This window comes from Neltuma alba, unplaced genomic scaffold (assembly GCF_004799145.2).
Source record: "Neltuma alba isolate B1F8T4 unplaced genomic scaffold, ASM479914v2 tig00010134_pilon, whole genome shotgun sequence".
NCBI lineage: Eukaryota > Viridiplantae > Streptophyta > Magnoliopsida > Fabales > Fabaceae > Neltuma > Neltuma alba.
In genome coordinates, this window is record NW_021635082.1 from 29,076 (window position 1) to 44,082 (window position 15,007).

At 29.8% G+C, this 15,007-nt stretch overlaps 1 long non-coding RNA gene across 1 annotated transcript; it reads left to right on the forward strand.

The window, feature by feature from the left end:
• Positions 1-7,616: 7,616 nt before the first annotated feature.
• Positions 7,617-10,564, forward strand: LOC114754359 (uncharacterized). Its single transcript, XR_003741164.1, has 3 exons — positions 7,617-7,629; positions 9,910-9,915; positions 10,490-10,564. It is a non-coding gene; the product is annotated as an uncharacterized LOC114754359 (long non-coding RNA).
• The last annotated feature ends 4,443 nt before the right edge of the window (positions 10,565-15,007 follow it).

The window sequence follows — 15,007 nt, forward strand, 5'->3', positions numbered from 1 at the left end:
AATTCCTGAAATTTTGGAAAAATGCTTACTCATCAATTAGGGGTTGACATTTTTTTATGATTCAATTTCAAATATCTCTTTCATGTTTTGGAAATTTAGAAAGGTGAAATTAATTCTTCATCTACACATGTTGAATACTTGTACTTTAAAAAAAAAAAGTTGTTGAATTTGTTGATCAACATTTAATTTTTCATTTTTGGCCGAAGGTTGATGAACCTGGTCGGAGGAGGGTAATTACAGTAGAGATGATTAGAGTCAATCACAGTCTTCCAACAATTGCATTCTTTTGTGAGCACAAGGCTCTGCATTGGATGTCGACGCCACATCACATCGCATGGGGAAGAGCAAGATTAGGTAACGAGTGCCCAAAGGGTACGGGCCGAGGATTTAGACTTCATTATTTTATTATGGACGCCATGTGTATATACTCCTCTGGTCCTATTTATAAGGCACTTCCAATAAGTTTTACACATACCAAGAAAAACCTTAAACTACATTAACTCTTCATTAAAATATACCAACTTTCCAACTTTACCCTTATTTAATATATACCTTTTTCAAAAAAGTAACTATCTACATTATAATAAATGAAGGACAACATGGTAAAGTCATAGTAAAAAGTTAATGAGGTGACTTATAAATATAACCAAAAAAAACATTCTCTCTCTGCCCTATAAATAGGACCAGAGGAGTAGAATAAGGACGAGATAGGCAAATAGACATAACGATGACCACATCTGATTTATAAGTTAAAAGTTATAATATCTTAATTCAGATATTATTTAAGAGGTCAAAACCTTAAAAAAAATAGTACTTTTATATCAGTTTTTTTAAAAACATTATTAAACTTGTTATTATCAATATATTTTTTATTATTAGTTGTTTTAGAGTCAGAAAAACAGATCGAGCCCATTAGGTCAGCCCATTTAGACACTGAAATTATGAGGGTCGGGTTTGAAATTTTTCCCATCAAATAGAAAATAAGCTCTGGAGGGCTAGTCCTGGAAGACCGAGAGCTTAAAAGAACTGGCCCGTTTAGGTCCTTTTACAATTTTTTATTTTTTTAAATTTTTTTATATAATTCTAATATTATTAATTTTTTACATTATTAATAATATTTTAAATATTTAGTTATTATTATCATTTTAAAATTAAATTTTATAGAGTGATTTGATTTATTTAGTTTTAGACAATAATTTATCCAATTAAATTTTTAAAAAATGGGTTAATTTGGACTTTAATAATGATTTGATTTATATTATATGCGTTGATATTTAAACTATATATATATATTGAAAATAGAGTATTTTTATACTTATATAACTTGTGATTCTATAATTTGAATTAGAAATTCATGAATTTCAACAACATGTTTCTCACATTAAAGTAAAATAATAGCTATAATGCAAAATTTAAAAATAAAATTCCTATATAGAAGAAAAACTTGATATTTTTGTTACGAAAGAAAAGCATACTTATGAAGAAGAATTAATTATAGTGATGATGAAATTTCAAAAGATTAATGATAGTATTTATTTATTACACAATTGCACTATAGATAAAACTTTTGGATGTTGGTATCTTATTAATGAATGTTTTAGATGTTCTTGGATGTTGGTGGATATTTATATATGATGATATTTTATATTTGTGACTTAATTTTATTCATATTTATGTCTTTTATTAACAATTTCATTGTTTTATTTTTATTTTTATAAAACATATGAGAAATATAAAAAATAGTATTTTTTTTAAATGGGCCAAAAGCCCGCGAACCAGTCCTGAGCCCTGTAACTTATGAGCCGGCCTAGCAAATTAGGATATTTTTAAAATTTTAATCCTGGAGAGCCGGTCCTTTTAAGCCAGCTAGTCCTGAAGGGCCGGCCCTGATTCCCACTTTTAGTTGTTTAACACTTGTCATTATTAATTTATAACTTATTAATAAATATCTTATTATTGTCAGTACATTTTCATCATTTACTATTTAATACTTATTATTGTCTATTCACAATTTGTTAATAAATTTTTTGATATAAAGATATTTTTATTATTTAACTATATTTACAAAATGTTAGATCAGGCATAACTTCCTCCTCTATAATTTTAATATGTAAGGTGTCTGAAATAAAATGTTGTAATTTTTAACTTCTTTTTATGTCATTTCTGTTGTTGTAGAGAATTTACAATTTTTAAAAACTATTTACAGCCGACTATTCACAATTTATTATTCATAGTTTACAAGTGAAACGTATGTATCGTTATTTATATTTAGTGTCTAATAATATTTTAAATAAGACCACCTCTATTAAAAAAAATTATATATATATATATATATATATATATATATATAATATATAAGAGCGTGATTGCTTTCTGGAGAAAAGTATAGGAATCAATTAGCCGTGAGGCATTTCATCCAATAATAATATTTCCTTCGTTTCTTATTATAAAATTCAATTTTTTGAATGGGTCTGTTCTTTTTTATAAGATTCTCTTTGAACTTGTCTACATATTTAATATATTATTACTTATTTTATTTCTAATTTAATGCATTAAATATATTCTCTTTCTTCATTTATCTCATTATTACTCTCTCACATTTATCTATTTATATATAAATGTATGTTAGGAAAAAAATTATATTTACTACATATTAATTGCTTTTAACTAATTCTAACTTTTTTGAACTGTGTAATTTAGTTAAAAAAATTTTATAATAAAAAACAGGGTAGTAATAATATAATAATAGAAAAGTGGAGTATCCTAAAAAATTATTTTGGTGGAGACTTTGACTAAATTGACTTCTCAAAGGATATTCATGTTTTTAAATCTGAGTATTGTTCAGTATCAGCCCATCTCTCGACGCCGCTCTGCCTAACCTCTTACATTCAGATCTCAGAATCTCTTCTATTTTCTCTTCAAAACAACAGAGAAAACGAGGGCAAGAATACATAATGTGTTTATTTTCTATTCCTCCGGTTTTAAATATAAAATCTTTATACTAACGTGTATAAAGATATTATATTTAGGATTGAAAAAGTATTTCTATGGTTGTATTGACTTCCACAGAGCTCAAGCTTTTTAATGGCGATTTTCAATGTTCGGAGTCATTGTGTGTATATATATATATATTTGAATCTTGTAACTTTTTAAATTAAATATTTCATTTTAAAATTTGTAAAATTCGTAAGACTTATTTCTGTGAGTTGTGTGTTTCTTTGAATCATGATTTGTGTTTGTTATTGTTTTTCCTCCCTTATTCGAATCACACTAAAAAAAAAAAGGAAATTGCTAGAATACTTTTGATTATGTTGGTAATATTATTGATAATTTTAATAGTTTAAGACTATAAAATTCACCATAAAAATGTTCATTCACGCTGGACTTGTTTGGGGTGTGCTGTTCGTGCTTTCTAGTGAAGGTGCTTAGATGGAATCAAAACTATATTTTTAAAAATATTTTTATAGTATATAAAATAAATATGTGAAGAAGTTTATGAGCTGTTTGGATCAGCTTATAAGTAGCTTTTTAATCGTAATTTACGGAATACGAGACATATATCTGAGAAATTTTTTTTCTTGACTTACGTAAAACGTGTTTATAAGATATTTTTACCGCTATTCTAAACAGAATAAAAAAATACTTTTAAAAAATATTTTTTATGACAGCGAGCACTCTCTTGGACTCTGAAAAGTTTGTACACCCACAATACTATTACTCTAAATTAGTACCTCCGAGCAACACTCAAACTGGCGCTTTTCGGCAACTTTCCCTTCAATAGTGCTATATTTATTCCCTTTCCCCTCTTTCGTGTCCTCCGTTTTCTCGGCTCCTCAAATGCGTAGCCTGCTCAACGCTGAAATGTTAAAAAAAATTAGCAAATATACATTATGATATTTCTTTTATAACTTTAATTATAATATTTTAGGAATATTTTCAATTATAAATATTTGAATTTGTTTTTGAAAAAGGAGAACTGGGAAATGCATATTTATTTCTTGCCCATTAAAAAATACGCATTCAGAAAAAAAGGTGAATTGTGAAATGCATTTTTTCCGGTATATATAGTTTTAATTATAATCTTGTAGGCATTATATTTTTAGCATTTGGTTATTAGAATTTAGAAGGCTAATTTGTACCATCTAAATCCTTATATTTATTATGTTAAGTTCTACAAATAACGATACATCTTGACTATTTTTTTATGTGGGTTTATAGTTTATGATAATATTGAAGAAAAACTTGATATAATAAACATAATGAAGTGGACTTAGGTATTGTAAATAAACAACATTTCAATCAAGATGAATTGTGAGGTTGCAGGTTGATGAATTTTGGAATGCTAAAGCCAGAAACAGTAGTGGAAAGAGAAAGCTGTTTGAGGAAGTCTTTGAAAGAAAGGAAAGATGGTATCCGCCTAATGCAGGTTCAATCAAGATAAATGTTGATGGATCTTTCAGAGAACAGACAGGGGAGGCTTCTATCGGAGTGATCTGTAGGGATGAGGAAGGGGGCTTCAAGGGGGGATGTGGTAGAAAGGTGGAAGCTTCCTCCCCTTCATGGCGGAGTGTCTAGCGGTGAAAGAAGCACTGCAGGCAAGAAACAGATTTCCTGATCAAAAGATTGTTGTGGAGTTAGACTGCGAAGTTCTATTTCGGCTACTGAAGAAGAATTCTATGGCTGGCTGTGAGTGGAAGAGCGCTGATCTGCTAAAGGAAATCTTAGATCTAAAAGAGTCTTTGGAGGGTGTGGAGTTTTCCCTTGTTGCGAGGCAAGGTAACAAAGCTGCTGACTTCTTGGCAGCTAACGCAAAAAAGGAGATGAACCAAATGAGTTGGCTGGTGGTGTTGTCATCTTCTTTAGGCGAGCTGGTAGCCCGTGACTCTGACAGATATGGGATTCCTGAAGCTGGACACAGTGCAGACTTCAAGAAGCAGGGAATTGGTTAATGACTTTGGCGCTTTCACGCCTCGTTAGTGCTGTTCCTTAGCTTTAGTGGCTTTCTTTTTTAGTGTGGTGTTGTCTTTCTTTTGTTTTTAGTGGCTTCGTCGGGTGTGTAGCTTGGGTTTGGGAGTTCGTCTATTCTTTTGCCTTTTGACTTTGCTTTTGCTCCTTGTTCTTTACTTCTCAATATAAGTATCTTTTCGGCCAAAAAAAAAAAAACTGCATTAACTTTGATTTAAAATCTAATAATTTTTCAATTTATCTTAAATTTTTTCACAATTTTTTTATTTTTATTTAATATTACTCATTTTAGGAAAATAACAGTCTACCCAATAATAAATAAAAACTAAAATAAGATATTCATATAAAAAATTTAATAATATGACTTATTAATATAAAAGATTTTATGTAACTTATAAATAAGATTAAGAAGAAAATACTCCTCTTATGATAAGACTCTTAGGATAAGAGTCTTATCCTACTTTGATATTTTTGGGAAATTTAAATATTCCGCGTGCTTCACGGAGATCATGTCCTCATGCAGAGCACTCTTTGCTTTTGTTTTTAGTGTGTCTTTAAATTATTGAACCAAGGGGGGGACATTACAGCGCATAATAATTAATGAAAGATTTTGAATCTTGACTCATTATAAATAGATTTTATAAACATTTAGTATTTATTAGCAAAAGCCTAGCGTGACAAAAGAAGAATTATTAAATGTTACCCCCCAAAAAAATTATTGAAACTTTAATATAAAAAAGATAGCTTCTGGTGGCTACAGTGAAAGAATCTTGATTATTATCGCACTCTCTGTGTTCTTCTTCTTGTGTTCCTCAAATTCCTGCGTCTGCTTCTCAGTTTGATGTGCTCTTTCTGGTTTCTATCTCTCACACTTCCATGCACTTTCTCTTTCGTTGCTCCTTTTGCTCAGCTTATTTATGCTCTCTGCCTTCATAAAACAGAAGCACATTTCTCTGTCAAAAATCTTTGAAGTCGTTGAAGAAAGAAGGCAAGAGAAACAAAAAGAAGGTAAAATCTTCATTATTATTGATAACTAATCTTGTGAGTTTAATTATTAGTACTAAATTTCACTCTATATGTCATCATGTTTATTTTTTGCAGGACTTTCTTTGGGCTTTGCTATTTGTGTGTTCTATATTCATCAAAATATTTCCTTCTACTCTTATTTTCATTCATAGCTTCATGTGCATTCAACAAACAAATTTTTTAAAAAAAAGGTAAGAATGCATTTTCATTATGTTCTTATGCCAGTAGTATATTCTAATTAGTAATTATGTTTATAATGCTATATATACTGCCATGGCTGTTCGTCCCTCGTTTCTTTATTTTATTTTTAATTTTTAATTTATTTTATATCTATATGTGTGTATATGACAAAGTATTCAACATCAGTTAATGAAAATGTTTTAAAAGTTTAATCGAAAAAAGAATCCTAAGCCAATAGCACTTGATATAGTGGGGAATCAGCTAGAATCTCATCTTGTTAAAAAGAAAAAGACTTGGAGGGAAGCAATTTTTTTTTTTGGGTACATTGGAGAGAAGCATTTTCATCAGATCACAAAGCCTCGATTTGGATTAGTTGGTTGTTTAAATATCTGCAAATAGGATTCCCAAAAAAATAAGTTCTACACACTGGGTAGCCCAAAGGATATAAAACAAAAACAAAAACCGTGAGCCTCGAGGCTTGTCAGATCAAGAGGACTTGTATGTGCTTAGTTGTTGTGGAGACTAGAAGGAAAACCAGCCCAACTAAAAGTTGCTCCCTGATAAATTCTACTTGAGCTTCTTCAAATGTCATCTCTTTTGTTTTTATTTTCAAGGATGAACAAATTCTGATTCTAACTATACTTTTATAATTGTTGCCTATTTCTACACATTTTGTTTACTCTTGTACGTTTGCTCTGGTTATTTCTGCTGTCTATAATGGAGTTGTAAAAATTAATAACATTTTTTTTTAATTTCAAATTCACCGGACTTGTTTAAGGTGTTTCTGCTCAACTTTTTGTGTGCTCTAGCTTTATGGGATTTCTGTCTCAAACCCACAAAAAGATAAACAAAAAAAGAGAGGTAAGAATAATACACTCAGATGAGTACTACCTTCAGTCCTTAATCAGGTTTTAACCGATCAACCTATCCACTATCCCTTGTACCAATTTTTTTAGTCTCTGGGGCCAACTCTTTTGGTTGGTAGGATTCATATATTCTTTTGTTCTGAGTTGAAAATTTCTTTTATTTTCTCTTGTTTTCACTTTGAAACAGCACTGGTTATTTTTATATTGTGTTTATGTTTTTATTACTATTTCGGTATTTCCCTTGCATATATCAATTCTATTCGTATAATTATAAGTTTAATTAGTACTGAATTTCATTATGTAAGTCTAACAAATTCTACTTGAGCTTCTTCAAATTTTATTTTTTTATTTTTATCTTAATTATATGTTCTTAAACGAAAATTCACAAAATAAAAAAGGAAGTATGAATATATTCTGATTATAACTATACTGTTAAAATCCTTGTCTATTTCTACATATGATGCTTACTCTTTTCCGTTCGCTCTAGTTATTTCTGCTGTATATAATGGAGTTGTAGAAATTAACAATTTTTTTTTAATTTCAAATTCACAGTCACAAGGCTTGTTTGATCTGTTGCTGCTTGGCTGTTTGTGTGCTCTACATTTCTCTGAATTCTATCTCGAAAAAAAAGAAGACAAGGCAAGGATAATATAATCAGATTTTGTTTATCCTGAGTACTAGTTTTTCTATCTGTCTTCTTTCTGTAAATTAAATAAAACAAAATGAACTAAATCAGTGAAGTAAATTAAATCAAAATGAATTAAGTTAGTGATTAAACAAACTTACCTAAAGTTCAGGATCTTCCTTAATCTCACAAACTATCTACAAGTCTCTTGATCAAGGAAAGCGTTTTTCCTTAACTTGGATTAATTTTTATTTTTCTTGTCTCCTTGAATGTATGGCCGGCTCAGCAAAAATACAGAAGAACGTTGAAGCGTTGTATGGAAAAAAGAAAACAAGTAAAAAAGTTATAATTCTTACTGTCTTTCTTTCCCTCTTGTATGAATATTGGTATTCTTATTTGCATTTCCTTCCGTGTTTAGTCTTTCATATGCTTTATCTGTTATAATACTCAGATCAAAACTTCTATTTAGTTATTTTTCCAGTTCGGATTATTATTTATTAGATTTTAAACCATTTAAAATAGGTACTACTATAATTTTATTTTTTTAAAAAAATTGATACTTCTTTTCACTCTCGATTTTTGTTTGTTCTTCTTTTTCATCCATTATTCAGTTTACAATAAATTAAAAAAATGAAATTACAAAAATATTTTTGATTATGTTTGTGATATTAACATTTCCATCATTCTTCCATTAAATTTAATCTTTTGTTGCTCCCTCACCTTATGGTACTCATTAAGTATTATTGATAATTTTAATAGGTTAAAACTATAAATTTCATCCTGAAAATGTTCATTTACGCAGGACTTGTTTCAGGTTTGCTGTTCGTGCGTTCTAGTGTACCTGTTTTGGCTCCCATTTATAGCTTCGTCCATCTTTCAGGAAAAGAAAAGGCAAAAAAGAAAGGTAACAATACATTTAAATTGGGAAAAACTGCTGAAAAATACTTGTTTAAAAATTTTATTGCCCTAAAGTACCTATACAGAAAAGCATCAGTACTCTGAAAAGTTTATACACACATGATAATTGAATGTAATTGAATGCTATCGGATCAAAACAACCTTAAAACAAAAGATCTCAATCATCATCCACCTTCTCTCTTGAAAAAAGGAGGAGGTTGATCAAAGATGCAAAAAGTATCCGCCATATTGTGGGAAATCTTAGCAAAATGATCAGCTAAGGCCAGATCTCTAAACACATGCATGGTTGATCTAGATCTGCCACTCCCTAAGAATCAAAATCCTAATGTCATTGTTAACAATATCACTTCAGAAAATAGTTTCATTTCTTTGAAAAAATTCATTCTATCAGTTCGCCTTCCATTGCTCAAACTTTTGCATTCTGCTTTTCAATTTCATAACCAAAATACAGAAGCCGAAAAGGAGAGTCTCCGACAAAGAACGTTGGAGTGTCTTTTAAAAAAAAGCAGGTAAAAAATTTATAATTCTCACTGTGTTTCTTTTCCTCTTGTATGAATATTGGTATTCTTATTTGCATTTCCTTCCATGTTTAGTCTTTCGTTTGCTTTATCTGTGATAATATTTAGATCAAAAATTCTATTTAGTTATTTTTCCAGTTCAGATCATTATTGATTAGATTTAAAACCATTCACATTGAATATCTTAAAATAGGTATAATTTTACTTTTTTTAAAAAAAATTGATACTTCTTTTCGCTTTAATTTTTGTTTGTCCTTCTTTTTCCCCCATTATTCGGTTCACAATAAATTTGAAAAAAAAAACGAAATTGCTAAAATACTTTTTATTATGTTTGTGATATTAACATTTCCATCATTCCTTCATTAATTTTTTTTTTTTGGTCAGAAAGTACGTCGTATTAAAAAAGTAAACCAGTACACCTCAAAGTTCCTAGAAAAACAAAACGCAAAAACAGAGAAAACAGAGAACATAAACTGGAAAACAACTCTTCCAACACCAAAACAACAACTAAAGAGAAAAAGCAAAACAGCAATTTCTGACGCCAAGGTAGCTCTGGAACTTTTCCGTGACAGTAGAGAAGATAAGCATGGCAGCATAGAAGATGAGCACTAGGTAAATATCCATCAAGAGAGGCCAAGAACAAAGCAAAAGAAAAACTGGGATTGGGGGGCATAAAACCCAACCATAAAGGCCACAAAATCAAAGAAGCCAAGTTACGATACTGAGCAACAATTTCCAGAAGAGATATGTGCTCAAGAAAGAAGCTCCGCCAATCACAGCTTAGCTGAGCATAACAAAAAAGAACTAGGAGCTTTTTGTCCTCTTGATTTCCAGTCGACCAGTAACCCATCATCAAAGCCACAGGAAACACATCCCCTACTCTCATTTCAGAACCATCAGCCCTAACAATTACCCTCACTTGTTTCTTAGAATCAAACAAATAATAAAGACATCCAGGTGGCACCCAACGTGCATCATCCTTAATTTTTAGCATATCTCTTCTGAATGCCACAAAGAAGCTTAACTTGCCACTAAATTTCCAAAACTCCACAACTTCAACAAAGCTAACTGCAGGAAACACAGTTGAGCCCAAAAAAACACCACCTCTGTCAATGGCAATCCTATCTTGAGAGAAGAAAAAGCTAAAGCCCCATTTAACCTTTAAGAACACTGCGGTAAGCACTAGACGAACTAAAGCCAGAGATTCAAACCAGTGAAAATTGTATCTAACCAGATCCTTCGTTACAAATTCGCACATATATCTCATATTCCAAGTACTCCATGAAGCAAAAATCAAAACAAACAGCATAGCACCTATTCCATATCCATCAATCAGACCATTTAGCCCCATGAAGACTACAATAGGGCTAATAGAAAAAAGAGAACCAAAGCATTTTACCTTGTAAATCCAAGACAAAGGATTCCATTCGACCATGTTTACAGCAAGGCACTGCAAAGTTGGTTTTACTCTGAGATTCTTCAATCCGTCTCTCATAGATCTGAATAGATACATTCGAAGAGTTAACCGAGATCCAAAGCTTTCGACAGTTTCACTTCCCAAGCCTCCACCTCTCATCAGCTCTTTTCGATTTTCAGCCTCCTCGAAGGTGCCGAATAACGACATTCTATTATAAGGAAACACCAAATCTGCCAGCAACTCATAGATCACTCCATTCCCCAACCTCTTTCGGCCATGGTAGATTTCTGCATCTTCCATCTTCGATTCTGTCTGTATCTGTCCAAATCTCGCCATCGGTCATCAACACGATGCTTTCTGAGTCTCTAATTAGGTCCATCCACTGATCTTCCTCCTTCACTTCCATAAGCATCGCAGCTTCAGATCTGACCTTCCTCTTAATATCCATCTCCCAAAACCACAGCAAAAACTCTTAACGCATGCACACGCCAACTCACACACACTAGACTCACTCTCCCCCTGCGGCGGCCGGGGAGAGGACGCCGAGAAACAACGCTCACCAGGGAGCGGTTTTGGCTCTCACAGGGGAGAGAATCTCGCTCTCACGGGAGGAGAGAATCTATCATTGTTTTGTTAAGAGAATAGCTTCCGGATAATAGATTCTAAAAAAAATTAGATTTTGTGAAGAATAGATTTTGTGAAAAAGTGATTTTGAGAAGTGTGAGTGTTTGGACAGTTGTTATTAGAAGTACTTTTTATATATACAAATTGGCATAAATTAGTATGATAATTATAGAAAAAATATATTTTATGATATATTTTAATTTGAAGGAATAAAATTGTTAATAATATATTTTTTATTAACATATATTAATAATATATAAGATAATATAATTAATAATTAATTAATATGTATATATATTTATAAGATATAAGATTAAATATGTTTATAAAAAATATGTTTATAAAAAAATAACAAGATATATATCCTATAGGCTCTCACACTCTCCCTTTTTCCTCCAAAAGTAAAAAATTTTTGCTTTTTCCAAAACTATGATTTTAGAGTCAAAACCATGGTTTTAATTTTTTTAAAGGTGTTTGGCTAACATTTTTCCCAAACCATGGTTTGAGGTGCTTGCCAAACACACCCTAAATTTGATCTTTCGTTGCTCACTCTCCTGATGTCATTAATAAATATTATTGATAGTTTCAATAGTTTAAAACTATAAATTTTCATTTGCGCAGGACTTGTTTCGCCCTTGCTATTCGTGCATTCTAGTGTGTTTTTATTTTGATTCATAGCTTCGTGCATCTTTCAGGGGAAAAAAAAGGTAATAATACATTCAAATTAGGAAAAACTGCTGAAAAAAGGTAAGAAAAATGAAGAATTACAATCACATATAAAGAAAGCAAAAATTATCTGAATTAACAATGGAAACAAACGGCACGAATGAAAAACTAAATTGATTATATCGACTTATGTTTACAAAACCTAGCCTGAGAAATGTTAAAAGCTCATTCTGGCAAAAGAAATGTTAACAGCTCATAATTATTCTTAATATCCGCAAATTCTAAATTTTTTAAATTAAATTTGTGAGGATGCCAAAGGTTGTATAGCATTTTTTTATATCTCATACTTGTTAGGTAATTTTTTTATCAACTTTTCTTTTTCTATTACTAATTTTTATGCGTTTACGTTTGGCTGATTTTGCGTTTCACTCCTACTAAGAATCTTTTCATTTTTCTTTTAATCACCTTAGTTTGCGCCAAATTTTAAAAAAAGAAAGAAAAAGAAAAAGAAAAGTGAAAAGGAGGTCTCTTTGTCCAACAACATTGAAATCTCACCAAAAAAGGGTAAGAATATATTATATCATGTTTGATTTCATGTTAATGCTTATATTGTCTTTTGCTATATAACTGGTCTGGGCTATCAATTACGACATGGTTTACAATTTTAATATATACAATCATTTTGAGAATTTTATATTTATAAGATTACTTTTATTTTGCAATTTGCATTATGTAAGATAAGACTTAATGGTTGAAATTTGATGCCTGGGGAAAGAAATTTGTGCTTTAAATTATGCCCAAACCAGCATTAAACATTTTCATCATAAAAAATTGTAAATACTAAATTGTGTGTGTTTCTGATTGACAGATTTGGGTAATAGTTTCTTATTGTTCTCTTCATTGGTTATTCTTCATTGATTTTTTTAAGGTAATATATCTTTATCTTGTTTCTTTTCATGTAATGTTAATATATTTGTGAGACTTTTAGGTTATAACTTTTACCAATGACCATAAAATACTTTTTGTTATTTTCGTACAACAACATCCGTGTTATTTTATCAAAACTAAAAATGAATAATATTGGGAAACAAAGGAGAAGTGTGTAGCATAAAACTTGTGATCCGAAAAATAAAATATATAGAGGACTTTTCTATTACCAATGTATATAATTATCATTTTAAATAAAAAATATAGTTTCTCATTGTTAATAGCATTACGATATTCTTTATTCTTTTGTAATCTCAATATAAGACTTCAATGCTTGAAGACCTAACAAAGGCCATACATAAAGTACTTGTACTATGAAACAAAGTGAATGAGAAAAAAAATCATTATCTTCTTTATCTCTTACTTTTCTTTACACTCTCTAGTTTTCTTTTTTCTTCTCATTTTATAACATAGCTTGAATTTAAATATTATTTTGATACTTGTGGGACCCACATCAATAATTCACCTTGTTGGCCAAAAAAAAAAGAGAAAGAAAAATTGGGGATAAATCAATCATTGAAAATTTATTTGGTAAATGGGACTTGGGATGATTGATTATATAAGGAAAGATTAGTTGCATACAAAAGAAGGTAAGTTGCGCAAAGGAAAAATAGTTTGCACAGAATATTATTAGATATAAAAAATTCGTTTGCATATAAGGAAGATAACTTGCATATAAAAAAATTTTATTTGCACAAAGAAAAATTGTGTTGCACATGGCACAAAAAAAGATCATTGCACATAAGGAAAAATAAATTACACAAAAGAAAAAGTTAAGTCATACATAATAAAAGTTAAGTTACACAAAATTCTTAGATCTCATTTGTCAATTAAATTTTCAACGAGAATTTTATCTCTAATTTTTCCCAAAAAAAAGCCATCTTCTTCATATTAGAATGAGACATGACCTTTATCTTCTAAACTGGGCCCAGGCGTGGCCCTGAAAGATTTTCGTGTTTTGTGTATTAAATTTACCATTGAAACCTTACTTTATTGGAATTTAAGCGCTAAATATTTTGGGACATTTTATAAAATGTTTTGTCCTCCATACTCCATTTAATTCTTTGCCTCATAAAATAATTTCTATAAAATTGTTGGGCCAAATCAATATTTTGATTATTTTCTAACTATTTTTTCTTGAATTATTCAAGAAAATAGAACCTTAATTCTCATATAAATTAGTTTTAAAATTATGTAAGCTATTTTTGGAAAATAGACCTCTTCATAATATATCCAAATCCTCAAATAATGTTAATGTTGCCCCAATTTTCAAGACTCTGAATAATTTTATAAACTATTTCTTCTTTATTTTTTAAAAATTTCATCCGAAAAAAGGTTTTTTGGCCAATAATTAATTTTTTAGGCAATTTAATTTTGAATAATATGTCTAAGCCTTAAATATGTCTTAGACAAGCTCTTTTATCCTTTCCAGATTTTATTGTATAGAATGAGTAATATATATTTTATTTTATATATATTTTGCTAACGTATTATATATATATATATATATATATATATATAAGGCCGTTTTCTTTGCACTGCATAGCTAGATCTTATTCTATATATTACATGTTCAATCATAAAATTTAGCTCAGACAATCATCACAATCAATCACACAAACAACTGAACCAACACAATATTAATATCCAAGTCAATAACTTTGCTACCTTTCCTTTGGTATGACCTTTTTATCTGAAAATTTGATAAATATACATTATGATTTTTTTTGCATAGTTTTAATTATAAGATATGCGTATTTCCTTTTGATCCCAAATGATATTATGTGAAGGAACTAATTTTTAATCACTTTCATCTCAGACTTGTTATATATTTTCTATCAATAATATTTCTCATATAATGAATTCTTTTGCATATTTTTGGTTGGCAGGATTTGAGTTCTTGTATTAATCCAGGGGACTAAAATTTCTCAAAAAGAAAAGGCAAGGATATAATCTAATTTGCTAGTGTTTCTCTTTATTATTTTTATATCATCTTTATGTTTCTATTGTTATTTTCCTTACGCTTTCGAGAGAGAGAGAAAGATATATATATATATATATATCAATTCTATTTTTAAAAAATTAATCATATTTTTAGCATTTTGGTGATGACTTCTATTACTAAGTATGAAGTGTGTCATATATCCAACACACCAAAAGAACAAAAGTAATGTGATATTCTAAAACTTGTTAGACTCTCTTGTCCTAGTCTTAC